Raw genomic sequence first — 19,186 nt, 5'->3', positions numbered from 1 at the left:
AATAAAAAAATAAAAAAAGAAAGAAAGAAAATTTGAAACGCAGATCTTCATCTTCCTCTCCACCCAATGCAGGTGACGATCCCCCTCCCTGCAACGTCGTCTCGGCTATGTACTCCGGGACCATCCCCCTGAGCTCCTCCTCAACGATCGTGGACCGCGTCTTCTCCTCTCCCTTTCTCGCATACGACACAGACCACCACCACCACAAAGTGCAAAAAGCTCCGCCAAAATCAAACAACCACAATCATCAAACCACCACCACCGTCAGATTCCCATGTGACCATGATAATTAAGCAGTGCGATTAATTTCATTTAGCTTTATATTATTACCTGTTTAATCTTGTACAAACATATTAATTTCTTATACTCTAATTGGGCAATTTACTGTTAAAAAGTTATGTCTTTACTGAGCTGTTTTAACTCACTTCTCTTTTGTTTTGCAGGTTTAGAAATAGACAATCAAAATGGTAGATGGAATGAGATTGAATTAGATGTGAGGCTAGTAGTTCAATTAATTTTTGTATTTTGGCCTTGTAAATATTTCTTGAGTTTCTTTTCCTAAGATGAATTAAGTTCTCACCCCATTTCAGTTTTAGTTTATTTATTTAATTTTTAGCCGGATGTGGAGTTAATTTTTCTAATGACTCCAGGCACACAATGGTATTAGAGCTCAATTATTGGACACCCTTAGGACAAAGTTGTGATACCAACTAGATAGTTGATTGAACAAACGGAACATTCATTCACGGACTTTTACTTTTCTGTGGATGTTGATACTTACCTTATGTTATCAGTTTTGTCCAATCTTTTGTTTGGACTTGAAGCCATTTGAGGGAGAGACTAGTAGAAAAGTAATTCAAACCCATAATTCATCCACGGACTTTTGCGTTTTTGTTGATGTTCATACTTACCTTGTGTTATCAATTTTGTCAAATCTTTTGTTTGGACTTGAATTCGTTTGATGGGGAGACTAGTAGAAAAATAATTCAAACCCATAATTCATCCACGGATGTTTGCAACTTTTTGTTTGCTTGTTATGATGTCACAAACTACGCAAAATGATTGTCCTTAAATTTGAAATTGGGTAACCTTAAATTTTCGTCCAATTTCAATATTATACCTCTCTCAATTTTATATACCAGCCCTCAAATTTGATTAAGTGATGAAATGAAAAGTTTGGAACTTATATTTTACTGATTTGGAGTCCAAATTTATGCCACATGTTAGAACAAATTAAAAAAAAAATGGTTTAATTATTAATAATGTATAAATTAGAAAATCATCTGCAAGATCATTTAATATTTTATTTAAAATTAAAAAAAAAAACAAAGGAAGGGTTTTTATCACAAATGGTCCATGAAATTGACCCTCTCAATCATGATGGTCTCTGAAATTAAAAATCGATTAATGTAGTCACTGAATATTAGTCCCGCAAATCAATATCGTCTTTCTATCACTGTTCCGTCCAAACCAGCGTTAAGAGATTTTTTGGAATTAGATAAGATATATTTTTTTTCCCTGATCTCAAGTACTCTCTTCTACTACATATGCATACATATAGAACTATTTCCAAGTCATGCTCCCTGGAAGAGCAAGCCATTGACGGTCACCCCGCCGTCGACGATAATAGTCTGCCGAGTAATGTAAGAGGATGCAGGTAGGCATAGAAATGATACCAAGGAAGACAACCTCTGGTTTTCCAGGACGTCATAAAGGGCACCGAGAGTTTATCATCTCCAATTTCTTGTCATTTCCGAGAAACTGCGTTTATAGAAGAGAGAATTGATGTGTAGGACACATATATTACAAGCGCTTCATAAACATATTAAATAAGGCTAGAAGTATGATCTAAACTTGCTGTAAACTTTTCATAAAAAACTTGCTATAAACAAGTCAGGTCTAAAATCGAACCTATACATGAATAAACAAAAGATATATCGAACACGATCTAAGATGTTTAGAATAACGGTAGTCGGCCATTGACGGTCACCCCGCCGTCGACGATAATAGTCTGCCTAGTAATGTAAAAGGATGCAGGTAGGCATAGAAATGATACCAAGGAAGACAACCTCTGGCTTTCTAAGACGTCATAAAGGGCACCAAGAGTTTATCATCTCCAATTTCTTATCATTTCCGAGAAACTGCGTTTATAGAAGAGAGAATTGATGTGTAGGACACATATATTACAAGCGCTTCATAAACATATTAAATAAGGCTAGAAGTATGATCTAAACTTGTTGTAAACTTTTCATCAAAAAACTTGCTATAAACAAGTCAAGTCTAAAATCGAACCTATACATGAATAAACAAAAGATATATCGAACGTGATCTAAGATGTTTAGAATAATGGTAGTCGGCTATCTAGGCAGCTTTGGAGGTGGTTAGCATTTCAATTATGTACCTCTTTGTCTTTTTCAGATTCTCTAGTTGCTTTTTGGGATGCCTACGTAAGCCCTTTTCCTAGCAGCTACACAATCTCTGTATTTTTGCGAATCTTTCTACTATTTCGGCTATTTGGAAATCTCGAAATAGGTTTATTTTTTAGGGTTACCTAATCTATTTTCATCGTCTTTGCATGTCTATCAATTCTGGGATCGTTCATGGTGGGAATTTTAGTCCTACTTATTCTCAAGACGCCAGCCTATCCTTGGCAAGGTGTCAGCTATTGGTCATGTGCTTTGGTCTTCTCCTTGGTTTCCTTGGATTAAACTTAATACAAATGGTTTGTCCAAAGGAAATTCCAGTCATATTGCTTGTGGAGGAGTTTTTAGAAATTGTCATTACATAACCCGCCCCGATTTATTTTACGGGTTTTACAGAACGAAAGGTTAGTCTCATAATTTCACTTTGGTTTTTAAAATGTGTTTGAAAGGGGTTTGTTTTGGACCTTAAATGGTGTGCCCAAGGGAGCCCACCCTTGATTTTCTATCCCCGGTTCCTCTCTCCCCCGTCTGCCACGTGGTAGACCCCTACCCACTTTCTTTATCCTTTCTTTTCTCCCCAAGCACTCACTCTCTCAACTCTCTATCACTCTCTCTCACACACTCACCCTCTCTCCTTCACCCCGATTCACTCACACATCCACACACCCAAATCAAGGAAAGCAACGGCGATGGCGACACCACCACGGCCACCGTGGTAGTACTTTCCCTCGTCTCTATGAAGAAACGGGACACCTAGAGGGCACCTAAACCCAGACTCCGGTGAGCCTAGTGGGTTTCGAGCAAGGAACAGGCCACCTCCAGCCATTCCACGACGATTAGGAGGTAACAAATCTTTCCCTCTCGTCTCTATTTCAATTTGGTACCTAGATCGAGTCCTAGGTATAAGCAGCGACGTCGATTGGAGCTCGGGGAGGCTCCAGCCTCATTCCCTAACGAGAACAGGTAGGCAAGACCTTTGGGCCGAGGAACCTAGGGCTTTTGGCTCACTAAACCTTCAGCCCAAGACCAAAAGGTTTCAACTCGTGAGCCTTAGACCCAAACCTTTTTTATTTTTATTTATTTTGTTTTCTTTTAAAACCCCAAAAACAATCGGGCCAGGTTTCAAGCCCAGCCTATTTGAAAACCATTTAAACCTTTTGGACCCAGGCCTTTAGGCCATGTGAGATTAGGTGTTCAGGCCTTTGCATCCGAGCCCAAACTGTTGCAACCCTAAACCCTTTGAAGCAAGTATTCAGGCAGTGTGGAAGTTGGGGCCTTTGAGGCCTTTGGGACCTGTGTAAATCAAACCCAACCCAGAGAGAGATAGGCCATTAAGCCATCCAACCTGGGCTTCTAGCTCAATAGTCTCAATCCCAACCCGGACCCATGAATCTTTAACCGACCCGGACCTTTTAACCATTGACTTGGTCAACGTTGACTGTTGGCTTTAACTTTGGCTTGTCAAAGTTGACCTTTTGTTGACTTTTCTGGTTTTGTTCGAAAACCTCCTAGGCTAATTTCGACGTCTTGGATCCTTTTTGGATGTTCGTTTTTCCAAATTCAATTGTTTGAATAGAGTTTTATTAATTGGAGGGGTAATTATTTGTGGTGTTTCCATCTTCGCTAGTTTGCCTAGCTTTTCGGCAGCGAAGTATCTGTGAGTGGACCCCTTCTAAAATGCATATTTTAATAGTTGAAATGCATACATGAAAAACATGATTTAATGATTACGTTTTATGAGATATTATGCTTAATGAGAATATATTGAATTATCATATTTTATCAAACTGATGTTCTTCGTAGTATATATGATGGATGACTATATACTGCTTACGAACATGCTTTTACACACTTCTTTATAGTATATATGATGGATGACTATATGCTATGAAGATGATTTGAGATAGATGTACTTATATTTTGGGAAAGACTATATTCAATGTTTTTGTGCGTATCTAGTGGTCACTGTTCTACCTATGAGTGATGATATTTATATTGGCTTCGGCCGAGTGTAGGTTGGAAATGATACTTATATTGGCTACGGCTGGGCGTAGGTTGGTGCCTGTTTGGCAAATGAAGTGTTTTGAAGGAAGTGTTCTAAATGAGTAGTTTTCTATGCCTTCGGGCGATATTGATACCACTAGCACATTTTATACGTGATAAATTAAGGTTTTATGGAATGCTAGGGTTTCGGAAACCTATTACATATTATACTATTGAATTTCCATAAAACTTTGGGGGTTAGTATGTTGATAACTATTTCAGTATTATATGTATATCAACTTGGTCTACTCTTCTTTGTTTTGCGCCCCCTCAGGACTTAGATTCGAGGTGTACAATCCCTGCATCAAGGCACTTCCGCATCGGCATCTTCAAGTCCTCTCGCTGTAGGACTCATTCCTTCATTCATTCAATTTTATATTATTTCTTTTTAGTATTCTAGATTAGTTGTTTGCTCTGAACACGTTCCTCATTTGCATATTAATTATATTTAAATTTATAAGTATTATTTATTTCTTGTTCTCATGCATTCTAGTATGACTTCGTCACTTTCGGGTGTCGGCCAGCACGTACCTACCCTGGTGTTCGGGGAATATTGGGGTGGGGCATGTCAATGTGGTATCAAAGCGTGGTTGTTTAGAGCATACTTTGGATTTTCCGTTACTGTAGTGGTTTGTCGATCATGACATCATTTGGATGTTATGACTTCCAGATTTGTTGTCTTTCAACATGGTTGTGCAACCTTTATACTGCATGAATAGTCACACCTTATGGAAGAAGAAGAAACTCGTGTTGGGACTATGCTTCATCGATGATGAATTGGTTTTTTGAACGACTTTCAACATCGAACCGATACTCTGCAACATGTGTTCCCTAGGAATTGCGGGTGAAGTCGGTTTTTACATTAAAGTGACGTGAATTAGAAATCTCAATAAGAGGAAGTCTGGTTAAGACCAGTTGAAAATCCGAAATTGTGATGCCATTCTGCAACATGCGTTTCCCTAAGAATTGGGGGCAAAGTCGGATCTACATCGGAATGTTGGAAAACGAAAAAATCTTAGTGGTACGAGTTGGTTAAGACCAACTGGAAATCTAAAGCAGTGTTGTACTCTATGACATGTGTTCCCTAGGAATGCCGAGTAGAGTCATATCCTTATGGAAATTACTTGAAACTTTCGAAGTTCGTGTTGGAAAAAGCAAGTAAACACTAGTTGTTACGAAGTTTGGTAAATGGTAGTTTGGTGGGATCGAATCAATGTTCTTAGACTTGTTTCCACCGAGAAAATTCGTGTGGATCTTTAGAATAATTCTTGGTGATTGTTCTATCAATAATTTTCTTGCTTACTCTATTAGCGAAGTCAAGTCCCCTAACCTTTGACCGTTAACTTCACATTAAATTCTTCGAACGTTGTTTTTAACTAGAGTATAGAAATGTCGATTACACCATCGTGTACCATCCCCATTGTGCAAGCGTAGTTGTTGAATACCTCAATAGAAAAACACACAAAGCTCAAGGATGATATAGGTTGGATGTTTTGGCTTCCCAATTTTGAGGCACAGTAGATCAGTAGAGTAACGCGGTTGCATATTGCGATGATTAACCAAATAATCATAAACAGTGACTTCTACTTTTGCATGTTCACCTTCCCTTGCTTGTTTGTTCCTCAAGGTAAAACTGGATCATACTGTCGTACTGATGTTTTCTATTACCCTTCACCCCAAGTTCATCTGGATCATCCGAACCTATTCAGACAATTATCCAGTAAGACCATATTAGATTAGAAAAGCTAAAAAGCCGAATTTACTGAAATCATATAAATTTCTCAGGAGGTTCAAATTATTTCACGAGTTGTTGAACGAAATTAACTGACAAGTTATATTAACAGGTATGTTTCAGCGGATGTGTACGCCCAGTTTCATATTGATTCAGACAGGAACGTTTGGAGCATAACCTTTTGACAAGCTTACCAAAAATACCGGAAAGAGTTCCACGTGGATGTGAGGTTTAAGCCGTCTTTTAGTAAGAGACCGATGAAGATTATAGTGCAGGTGGTCAGCGGATTGCATCATCAATCACTATCTTCACGCTGAAATGAATAGTCACCACTCATTATTTTGCTACAATTCATGAACATCATATCATACTCTAGTAGTTCTTTTCCAACGATATGATGCCTATAAATTGTAGCAAGATAAAGAGATGTGTGCGCCTCAACGCATCTTTCCACTGTTTCACTCCAGGACCTTATTGTTCGTGAGTACGTGGATGTCGAAACGCTTTTAGCCGATCTGATTGGTACACTCTGGAATGGTACCACATCACGGTTAAGGCGATAATTGGATGATCTTTGCACACTCTCACGTTGCGGAGCAAAATGGTATTTTGGCACTTTTGGCGACATGGTACGAGAACTTCTACAGGCAACACTGGTTGACAGAGGAATTTTTGCAAACTTATATCCAGAGGATCGAATTTACGATGTGAGAAATTATGCACCCTTAAGAAATCACTGCTTGCTTATCAAGACAACAATGGGTGGTCGATATCACAGGGGGTCGACTGTGATATCGATAGCTTATTCGTTGGGTTCATTAAGGAAGTGGGTAGGTAGACCCGTCTATGGTAGATGTTACTGAGTAGTCATTGTTGGGGCTCGACCCAAAGATAATTTTTCTTGTGGTATGTGATGTTACATATGCATGGGCGAGACCCACTTTCATTTTCGATTTTGATTTTCAGTACAAGTATTTTAACTTACATATTATAGTTGTATGTGTTTTCTGAAGTTACAAATGTTTGGTCGAGTCATTTCCACTTTCACTGTTGAGTTTAGTATGAATTTTTCGACCTCTTTGTTATTACTTATCTATTTTGACGTTATCATATTTTGTGTACTTATTTTTGACCCTACGTCAATATATGTTTTCGCCTTTATATCTTTATAAAGTATGTTTTCTACTTTTACACCGGGAAAGAAAGTATGAGCCTAGAAATCATTGCAACCCGATCGCAATGATGTGGCACTTTCCTTTTTCTGCAACCACTTTGACTTGATTTATTCTATACATATATATTTTCTTCTCCCTATTTTCAAGTTTTTCAGTGTAGCAAGTTATTTTAAATTTCGAGATGAAATTTTATTTAACAAGGGTAGATTATGACAACCAGTCCCGATTTATTTTACGAGTTTTACGGAATGGAAGGTTAGTCTCGTAATTTCACTTTGGTTTTAAAAATATGTTTGAAAGGGGTTTGTTTTGGACCTTAAATGGTGTGACCAAGGGGGACCACCCCTAATTTTCTGTCCTCAATTCCCTTCTCCCCCGCTTGCCACGTGGAAGACCCCTACCCATTTCCTTTTTCCTTTTTCTTCTCCTCGAGCACTCACTCTTTGAGCTCTCTATCACTTTCTCTCACACATTCACCGTCTCTCCCTCGGACTTTTTCCCTCACCCTGATTCACTCACACATCCACACACCTAAATCAATGAAAGTAACGACGACGGTGACACCACCACGTCTACCATGGTAGCACCATCATTCTCCTTCGTCTCTGTGAAGAAACGAGACACCCAGAGGGCGCCCAAACCCAGACTCAGGTGAGCCCAGTGGGTTTTGAGTAAGGAACCAGCCACCTTCAGCCATTCCACGATGATTAAAAGGTAACAAATCTTTCCCTCTCGTCTCTATTTCATTTTGGTACCTAGATCGAGTCCTAAATGTGAGCAACGAAGTCGACCGAAGCTCGAGAGGCTCTAACCTTATTCCTCAGCAAGAACAGGTATAGCCAAAGCCCTTGGGCCGAGGAACCTAGGGCCTTTAGCCCGCTAAACCCTTAGCCCAAGACCAAAGGGTTTCAGCCTGTGAGCTTTAAACCCAAACCTTTTTTATTTTTATTTATTTTTTTCTTTTAAAAATCCAAAAACAATCGGGCCAGGCTTCAAGCCTAGCTCATTTGAAAACCCTTTAATCCTTTCGGACCCAAGCCGTAGGGTCATGTGGGATTTAGACTTCGAGCCTTTGCATCAAAGCCCAAACCCTTTGAAGTAGGCCTTCCGGCCATGTGGAAGTTGGGCCTTTGGGGCCTGTGTAAATCGAACCCAACCCAGAGAGAGACAGACCCTTAGGCCATCCAACCTGGGCCTCCGACCCGGTAGTCTCAAGCCTAACTCAGTCTGACTCGGACCAGTGAATCGTTGACGAACCCGGACCCGTTGACTGTTGACTGGTCTGACCGTTGACTTTGATTTTGACCAATCAAATTTGACTTTTTGTTGACATTTTTAGGTTTTGTTCGGGAACCTTCCTAGGCTAATCTCGACGTCCTGGATCTGTTTTTTACATCCGTTTTACCAAATTCAGTCGTTTGAATAGAGTTTTATTAATTGGACCCTTTATGTGCTTAGGGGCAATTATTTGTGGCATTTCTGTCTTCGCTAGTTTGCGTGGCTCTTCGACGGTGAAGTATCTGTTAGTGGACCCCTTTCTAAAATGCATGTTTAATAGTAAAAATGCATACATGAAAAGCATGATTTAATGATTCGTTTTATGAAACGTTTTATGAGATATTATGCTTACTGAGAATATTTTGAATTATCATATTTTATCGAACTGATGTTCTTTGTAGTATATATGATGGATGATTGTATACTGCTTATGAACATGCTTTGACACACTTCTTTATAGTATATATGATGGATGACTATATGCTATGAAGATGATTTTGAGATATATGTAATTATATTTTGGGAAAGACTATATTCAATGTTTTTGTGCGTATCTAGTGGTCACTGTTCTGGTTACAGGCGATGATACTTATATTGGCTTCGGCCGGGTGTAGGTTGGTGCCTATTTGGCAAATGATACTTATATTGGCTACAGCCGAGCGTAGGTTGGTGCTTGTTTGGCAAATGAAATGTTGTAAATGAGGAGTTCTCTATGCCTTCGGACGATACTGCTACCACTAGTTACCACATTATATACGTGATATGTTTCATGAAAAGTTTTATGGCATGCCAGGGTTTCGAAAACCTATTACATATTATACTATTGAATTTCCATAAAACTTTGGGGGTTAGTATGTTGATAACTATTTCAGTATTATATATATATATATATATATATATATATATATATATATATTAACTTGGTTCAATCATGTTTGTTTTGCACCCCCTCAAGACTTAGATTCGAGGTGTACAATCTTGGCATCAAGGCACTTTTGCATCAGCATCTTTGAGTTCTCTCGGTGTATGACCCATTTCCTTCTTTCATTCAATTTTATATTATTTCTTTTTAGTGTTCTAGATTAGTTGTATGCTTTGAACACGTTCCTCATTTTCATATTAATTATATTTAAATTTATAAATCTTATTTATTTCCTGTTCTCATGCATTCTAATATGGCTTCGTCACATTCGGGTGTCGCCCATCATGTACCTACCTTGGTGTTCGGGGAATATCGGGGTTGGGCGTGTGATGGTCAATTTCTTAGCGGCTTCTGCCAAGGGATTGGCCATCGCAACTATTTCTTTGCATAATTATCAATAATTGTTATTGGTGTAGAGTTTGCATATTAGTGGCGTTGGCATTGTCTTTGGTTGGAAAGTGACTTTTCTAATGTTATTTTTGCTCTGACTGATTTTGATCCTCATTGGCCTCTTTGTACGCAATAGTCTATTTGTTTGGACCGCATTCTAAAGATGACTTTCTACGGCTTTCACATATATCGCGAAGGAAATGTTGTTGTGGATAATTTTGCTAACATGGGTTTGTCTTCTTCAAATTTAGTACGACATGATTCTCCTCCGTTGCCAGCTCATGCTACTTTGTTTTCAGACTATGCTAGTTTTCCTAGGTACCGCTTTTCAAATTAATTTGCATATCGGCATGCAGGTTTGACTCACTTTTTTTTTTTTTTTTTTTTGCGTAACCTTGTGATGTTCCTTAATTTGTTTAATTTGCAGTTTTAGACTTTTAGGTTTGGTTTTAGAAGGGTTAGGTTTCATAGCCCCTCTCTTTTCGTTGTATTTTTATTGTTTGCGTTTTTAGAAGGGTACTATTTATGTCCTCCTTTATTTTTCATGTATTATGGGTTCAACTGCTCAACCATCACTTTAGTTTAAATGAATTTAGTATAGAATATATTTATCATTTGTCAAAATTCAAAATCCAACTTTTTATTCTAATTTCGACTATGGACTTTTGACAGACCCATCAATGGAATACTTCTTGGCTTGAAGTTATGAGATGAAAGGGACTTGTAATATAAATGGTTAAAATATCTCACTCAAGTATTTTAAACCCGATTTTGATTTTTCTGCTCCAACAACGATATTGTATTAAAAAAAGGAAAATAAAAGGCATGCACAAGAACGTGATCAGGATGATCTTACAGATTCAACAAGGAGAGTCGTGATGTACCAAGGTGCCACGTTGTTGGTCTTTATGTTATCGTTTGCCCACTCACATGCCAAGTTTTTGGCTAATTGATTTATTGCACCTGAGATACAATGTAGAAAAACCACACTTTGGCCAAAAACTAAAAATCACACACCAAAAACATTGTAGTCAAACTTTAGAGGCTTCTCTTCTCACCATCATAAGAGAAAAAAATAATAGCCGCTCATCTTTCCCGTTTTACCAAAATGTAAATATATAAACTCCATAGTCGCTGCCCTTCCTCCAACTGGAGGCCGGTGGCAATCCCTTTCCCCATTTAGCTAGCCTCCCTCTTTTATCTTCTTATAGATTGTGACTTATCTATTTTTTGTCTTAGTATTTTTGTCAATAAGTATCTCCTTGGTGAGATTTTTTCAGTCTTTCTTCGTGATTATTTTAATTTTGTGTTTGTGTGTTGTCGGCTTCTTCTGTGCAACTTTGTTGAAATTGGTTCACTGATTGTGTTGCACACAAAATTAGCTTTTAATCGAATATAATGTGTTTGTCTAAAAGTGATATATATTTTTTTTAATATTTGAATGAATTTTTAACTAATTATAAACAATATATGATATCTTTCAATTTTTTAATAAAAGTCGAAATCTATATAAGGAAATTAACTATAAGCACCTTTAGTGGCAGAATATATAGAGGCAACATCTATTGAGACCACAACAGCAGTAGAGGACAAAAAAATAATGTTAGCAGCTCGTGCAACTTTGAGAAGAGGATGTGAAAGTTGGGACAAGTGGTAAGCAGATTTCCTGCTACGAATGTGAAGTAGCCTGATGTGGAGCGAAGATCAGTAATGTTTCCTGACCAATCAGCATCAGTATACCCTTTTACCTCCATATGTCCATGCTTCTTGAAGATCAGTCCTCTACCCAGTGCACCTTTCAACTAACTCAGTATACACATCACTGCTGCCATGTGATCCTCACTATGAGCATGCATGAATTGACTTACAACACTAACTGCATACGCAATATCCAGACGTGTAAGTGATAAATAAATTAACCATCCTACCAATCTCTGATATCTTTCTTTATTGGTAGGAACTTGATCCTGCTGTATCGCCAAGTGATGATTCTACACAATGGGAGTTTCAACTGGTTTACAAGCCAACATTCCAGTTTCAAAGAGAATATCAAGAACATACTTCCGCTGAGAAAGTAAATACCATCACGAGAACAAGCAACTTCAATGCCCAAGAAGTATTTCAAGCCTCCTATATCCTTCATCTCAAATTTTGATGAAAGATACCCCTGCAACCTTTTTATCTCTTCTGTTTCATAACTAGTAACTACCATATCATCCACATAGATAATCAACAAAGTAACTTTACCTTCCATGCGTTTAATGAACAGGGTGTGGTCTGCATTTCCCTGTCTATAGCCGTACTTTTTCATTGCTTAAGTGAACCTTCCAAACCATGCTCTGGGTGATTGTTTAAGTCCGTAGAGAGCTTTTCGGAGTCTACATACTTTCCCTGCTTCATTCGATGTTTCATATCCTGGTGGAAGATCCATGTATACTTCTTCTTCCAGATCTCCATGTAAGAAAGCATTCTTCACATCGAACTGTTTCAAAGGCCAGTCCAAATTAGCTGCTAAAGATAAAAGGACTCGAATAGTATTCATTTTTGTGACCGGAGCAAACGTTTCTTGGTAGTCAACTCCAAATGTCTATGTGTACCCTTTAGCCACCAATATTGCCTTGTATCAGTCAATGGATCCATTTGCCTTGCGTTTTATGGTGAACACCCATTTACATACCACTGGTCTCTTCCCTTATGGTAGTGACACTACATTCCACGTTCCGTTTCTTTGTAAGGCTTCCATCTCTACTCCCATGGCTTCTACCCAACGAGGATATCGCAAAGCCTCTTCCACTTTTGTTGGAATTTTAATCCCAGCCATTTGATTCACCATGGCTTGGTACTTGGGTGATAGTCAATGAGTGGACACATACTGTGCAATTTCATATCTCACTTTTCTTTCTGGAGAAAACTTGTCAGGTGGTTTCCCACGGTTTTGCCTAAGAAGTAAAATATAGGAATTTTCAACAATATCTGCAGTATGAGAACGTACCTCTTGGATATCCACGGGGACATGAGCGTGTACTAGTGGAAGAGAATGAGGGTTATTTTCTGTTTGCACAGTCTCAGTATCACTCGTGGACCTATTACCTTCTACTAAATCCATAAATGGTGTAGGCCTATTATTCGACGCTGCATGAGTTATCTCTCGGTCAAGGGTTTCACAGTCAAGATCCACTAGGCTTTGGCTTGTTGTGTCGCGACCCTCTGGTAAGGCACAGTCAGGTGGATTGCTCATAACACCTAAGTCTTCAATCTCAGCCTCTCCTGTACCACTGGGACCATGCTAACTGTCTCGTTCATATGGAAGATCAAACCAACTGTAGTCTTCGTCTTTACTATTTAACGCCCCCTAAAGAGTACCGTGGGTTTGATCAGAGATGAAAAACATCTCGGTTTCAGAAAACGTGACATCTATGGTGACACAGAAATGCTGAGTAGGTGGATGGTAACATCGATATCCCTTTTATTGGCTATTAAATCCCATAAATACACAACAAATAGCACACATATCTAATTTACTTTGTTGATTCTTGTAAAGATGCACATAAGCCACACATCCAAATATGCGAGGTGATAATTGAAAAGAAGATAGTAGAGTGACATAATCCGTCAAGACTTCCATAGGAGTTCGGAAGTTGTGAACTCGAGAGGGCATTCGATTAAGAAGATAAATGGAATATGTAACTGCATCCGCCCAATAGGCATGAGGAGCATGAGCCTCAGTTAGAAGAGCCCGTTTAGTTTCCAATATATGTTTGTTCTTACGTTCTGCCTCACCATTTTGTTGAGGAGTTTGAGGACAAGTAGCCTCGTGAAGTATGTCGTATTCTGCGAAAAATTGTGATAGTTCAAAATTAAGATATTCTCCACCATTATCGGATCTCAGGACTATGATAGGAAGAGAAAATTGATTTCCAATCATCCGATAAAACTGTTGGAAATTTTACCCAACGTCACTCTTTTGTTTCATGGTATAGAGTCAAGTCATTATGGTGCAATCATCTACAAAGGTAACAAACCATCGAATACCGTGGCACGTCACTATTGGTGAGAGACCCCATACATCAGAATGAATTAACTCAAAAGGCAATAATCTTTTATTGAGACTCAAGTGGTAAAAAGTACGATGACTTTTTGCAAGAATGAAATCCTGACACTGAAAATCAGAGTCTGAAACGCCATTAAATAAAGACAGAAGTAATTTTCTTAAATAACCAAAAGATGCACGTCCTAGTCAACGATGCCATAACCAGATTCTCTTAACCTTGTTGTTGTGACCACTGCTTACTTGGTTGACTCGGCCCGGTACCACATCATTCACATAATATAACCCTCTCCTCTTAGTACCACGCCCAATGATCGCCCATGTCTGGATATCTTGTCGTAGGCAAAAAGTGGGAAACATGAGTACAACATAATCTAATTGTTCCGTAAATTGACCAACATAAAGTAAATGATTCAACAATGAAACATGAAAAGTGTTATGCAGAGATAGAGAGGGAGTAAGTGCGATGGAACATGCTCCTATAACTGGAGCAATTTCACTGTTTGTTGTGATAACATTCTTCTTGGGTGGCATGGTTAAGTGGTGAAACAGGGATTCATCATATGTCATATGATCCGTAGCTCCGGAATCAATTATCCAACCAGAATCTCGTTTAGTGGATGTTGTGAATGCAATGCCAATTTTACTTGGATCATCGGATTGTTCTTGGGATGAAATTAAATTCAATAATGAAAGCTGCTTGTCCAAATTGTTTTGTTCCGGATCACTCGCGTGGTCGAAAAACTAACAGTTTGCTGCTGGTGGGCTCAACAGGCCATTTGTCCCTTTACTGCTGACTCTAGAGATTGGCCCAACACTTGTGTCAGCGTGCCCTGCTTGCTGCCCCACTTGAATTTGGGCTTTTGGATCAGCTAGCCCAACTCGCTGAGATGAAATCTGGCAGTGCGCACTAAAAGTCGGATTGGAGAACTCATTCAAGGCTTGCGCTAAACCCAAGACATGACTCACAGCTTGGTTGTCGGCCATGGAAGTGATCTTTGCTTTAGATTTCTAATTTTTTCCAATATGTGGTGTCTCTTGCTTCAAGACACAAGGCTTGGTAGTTTAGGTTTATATGGTCTGGCTGTTTGTTTTGTTTTGCTTTTATGGGTTTGGATTGTAACGGAATCGGGTCTCTTGTTTCGAGACCTGAGTTTGGGGTTTTAACATAGGTCTTTTGTTTCGAGACTTCTGAGCTTGGTTCCAATGGCTGTTACGCAGCCAACAAAGAGAAGCACTGAAGATGGCAGTGAACAAGATTAGGGTTTATTGACAGGCCGAAACCTGCTCTAATACCAAGATAAAAGTCTTTAGGGTTTGAATTGTGTGTTTATTCTTCTCTCTAAAAGGTAAATATATAGTTGTACAATATCTCACATAACATGAATAAGAATCTCAATTATACAAAGAATAAATTATAGGATTACATTCCTAAACTAAATGCAACACTCACGCCAACATAATCCTCATCAATGTACTCTAAAGTTGCTTTCGGTATGACAATCCCCACGTTGTTTATATATACAAGACATTATTGAAAAGGTTTAGCATAACATAACGATTTTACCTTATATGTATTATTGAAAAATGCATGAAAATTATGTGCATTAAACATAAAAAGTACATACATACGTGTACATCTTTGAGTTTTTAAAAACGTACAATTTTACGAATTAATGAAATTTGAAACGTGTACAACAAATAGATTTATTTACGAGAGGATGTTAAGTTTGTCGTGGAAGTGTGATGATAATTCATGATTCATGCACATATGTTATTTCAACTAATTAGTCTTCTACCTGCAAGGATGTTGAGTTTGCCATAAAAATTTGATGAGACCTTATTTATAAGCTCTTCTCTTTGGGTTTTTGGCACCACATCATAGACTGAGCCTGTGACTTGAAAGCCCTTCTTCTCCCACTGACTCAGGCAGCCATTAAGGTCAACTTCATTTCGGGAACAAGTATGCACAATTAGAGCCAGCCCTGCCAATTCCTCCACTATCGCATACCTAAATAAAACTTTACTAATTTAACATAGAGCAGTAAGAAAATAATTCAAACCCATAATTCTAAAACAGAAGAAAACATGGGACAAGTGGAGAAATAAAGAGAGTATTGTATTGCATGTATAGGAAAATTGAAACTAAAAGAAGATTAATGTTCTTAAGTATCCAAATTTGTAGAAGGTAACCCAATTCCTTTGCTTCCACCGGTGACAAGAGCTGTCATTCCACGAAGAGACCATCTCCTCTCTCTGCTATTCATCTCTATCTGTTCTCTAATCTCCCTGTCTGCTCTCTAATCTATCTTTATGTAAATACTTTGTGGTTTCGATTATATTTCTTTTCGATAGGATTATTACTGGATATTTTGGTGCCCAGGAAAAGTACCCTTGACATCTGTTCATTCAGCAACTTGCTACATTTTGTTTGCTTGTTTGCTTACCCCATGAATTTCTTCTGCTTTCCCGACAATATATGCAATGATATTGATGATGCAGTTGCTAATTTCTGGAGGGGGCAAAAGAGGGGAGAGCGGAAAATCCATTGGGTTAGTCGGCAGTCATTGGGTTTGCCCAAACAGGAAGGGGGGCATGGGATTTCGGAACCTAAAGGAGTTCAATTTTTCATTATTGGCAAAACAATGCTGGCGTCTACTACAGGATCCCGAGTCACTGTGGGCCCAAGTTATCAAGGAAAGATACTTCCCCAATTGTTCTTTCTTTGAGGGTCGTAAGGGGGTAGGTCCTCTTGGGCCTGGGCTAGTCTTCTTGCAGGTAGAGAAATCATTGCTAAGGGCATGCACTGACAAATTATGGGTGGTGATCAAGTTAGAGTTTGGGTGGATCAATGGATCCCGGCCTCAGGAGTTGCGATGGACCTAACAAGGCGGGTATCCTCCCTAATCGACCCCCACTATCAGACTTGGTAGATGGAGTCAATTGAGAGGCAGGTGGCAGATGTTGTAATGACCCAAAATATCTAATTCAGAAGCTAATTACAAAGATAGGCCCCAAATTCATTTTCTTAGCAAATTTCACTAAAAGATTAATCTCATGTATTTTATTATGGCTGCATCTAACCTTCTCGTTAGATTGCCTACGTACCCTACTAAGGGATCAAGCCATTTGTAGTTCACATTACGCTTCTAGAATAACATACTAAAATTTCATTTCGATCCAACGGTCGGATCTCTGCCAATCACAACATTCGAGTGGCGGTCAACGTTTTAATTTACTAATTTGCAAATCCAATTCGGGAAGATCCGTAAGTTGGATTCCCAATTCATAAGTTCCTAAGGTCCTCAAATATTATGTACTATAATGTCTCAAAGTTTGGTTATAATCCAACAATTGAATGGTCATCAATTACGAAAAATCGTATGGCAGTACAATTATCCAAAAATTTTGAATATTTGAATTATCGTATCAAATTTCAACGAACGTAGTTTGGATATGGGCTCAAGACATCAAGAATGTCCCGCTGTCCAAAATCCATGAAAACAGATTCTCCACCACGCGTCGCTGAGCGTGGTGGTTTCCAGCGAACAGAAACCCACTTTTTCGTCTAACTCCAAATTCTACAAATTTAAGGGAAGATAGAGCTCAACAAGAGGAACAAGTTTTATACCTTCCACGAAATCCAAAAGTGGATGGATTCCGCTGATAAAGCCGGCAGGTGCCTAAAGCTTCCCAGTGTCGATTTGTCGCCTACGGTGGTCCACTGGGATCAAAGCTGGTCTGGATTTACTCCTGGGATGATGGGCTACAAAACCCAACTGGTGGCATCGGCCATCGCTTTGCTTGTTCACTGGAAAAATGAAAAGGGTGGCCAGAGCGCCATTGGTTTTCATCGGTTTTTATGTCCTCACACCGTGACATACGGTGGTTAATCAAGGTGGTTCTTAGTGAGCTTCAAGATGGTGGTGGTGGCGTCGAAAAATTTCATTAGAGTTGGCGAGAATCAATCTCAAAAAATGGGAGGTCGCAGGAGGTCAAAAGGGGGTTTTATTATAAAATACATCATCGTATAATTACATTAAGTCAACGAGGGACATTTTCATCATTTTACTTCCCGATAGAAAAAAATTTCCACATAATCATATATTTTAAAAATTTCAGGGGCATTACAGATGTTGATAGATAGGTGGTTCTGGATACTTCAATAGGCGTGCTTGAGCGAATAGATCGATTGATTTGGCCGCATGATCGGAGGGGCCGATATACGGTAAAATTTGGGTATCATTGGACTCACGATATTAGCTGTTGGATGTGGGACCTCCAGCCTTCTTCCCTAGCAGCTGTTGATTCGGGGGTCTGGAAAAGGCTATGGACCATGATTACAAGTCCAAAAATTAAAAACTTTATGTGGAGAGTTACTCAGCTGGCTATCGTTACAAAGATTATTCTATTCCGACGTAGGTGTGTTTCTTCCCCAATATGCCCCATCTGTTCTGAGCAGGATGAGTCTATTGAACATGTCTTACTCCTATGCCCTTGGGTGGATAGAGTCTAGTTTGGTGGTGCTCTGAGTTTGCGAATTGATAAGGCTTCGGTCTTTACTATTCACGCCTGGCCACATGGCACAGTCATCCGGGGCAGAAAGGGGATAGCAGAAAAACATTGTCATACATCGCGTTTACTTGTTGGTTTATCTAGAAGGCATGAGGTGATGCGGTATTGAATTCCTGGCAAAGATCTCTATTGAAAACCCTACTTGATATCTCCATGGCTGCCTCATCTTTCATGGAGGCATTCTTGGGACTAGGGATTGTGCAGAGTACGGCGACCCTTGGGCATCGTGCTTCTCCATGTTGGATTTCGCTGGCGCACGGGGTGGTTATGGTAAACGTGGATGCTAGTTGGAAGAGACTAAATGGGGGCTGCCATATTGGTGTCGTGATTCGAGACTCCGCCTCTCGATGTTTAGCTGTGCGTAGAAGAGAAATAATGGCCCCTAATGTGTTGGCGGCTGAGGCGAGGTGTATTTTGGAGAGTTGCATGATGGCCAAGCTGGGGGCTTCGTGAATATTGTGGTGGAGTCGGACTCAAAAGAGCTTATTTCTTGGTTGAATGGAAGTATTGACCAAGGGAACTGGGAGGTCTTCCCGACCCTGTGGGAGATTCGTAGAGAAGGTGTGGATTTCAGTTTGTGTGAATGGTCTTGGGTACCAA

General features: G+C 39.2%; 1 pseudogene; it reads right to left on the bottom strand.

Annotated features, from left to right (window-relative positions):
• Positions 1-1,574: 1,574 nt before the first annotated feature.
• Positions 1,575-16,326, bottom strand: LOC137743295 (tropinone reductase homolog At1g07440-like; annotated as a pseudogene).
• Between the last annotated feature and the right edge of the window lie 2,860 nt (positions 16,327-19,186).

The sequence above is a fragment of the Pyrus communis genome, chromosome 8 (genome assembly GCF_963583255.1).
Source record: "Pyrus communis chromosome 8, drPyrComm1.1, whole genome shotgun sequence".
Taxonomy (NCBI): domain Eukaryota; kingdom Viridiplantae; phylum Streptophyta; class Magnoliopsida; order Rosales; family Rosaceae; genus Pyrus; species Pyrus communis.
The sequence above is the reverse complement of the archived record's forward strand: the minus strand, read 5'-3'. Positions and strand labels throughout refer to the sequence as shown.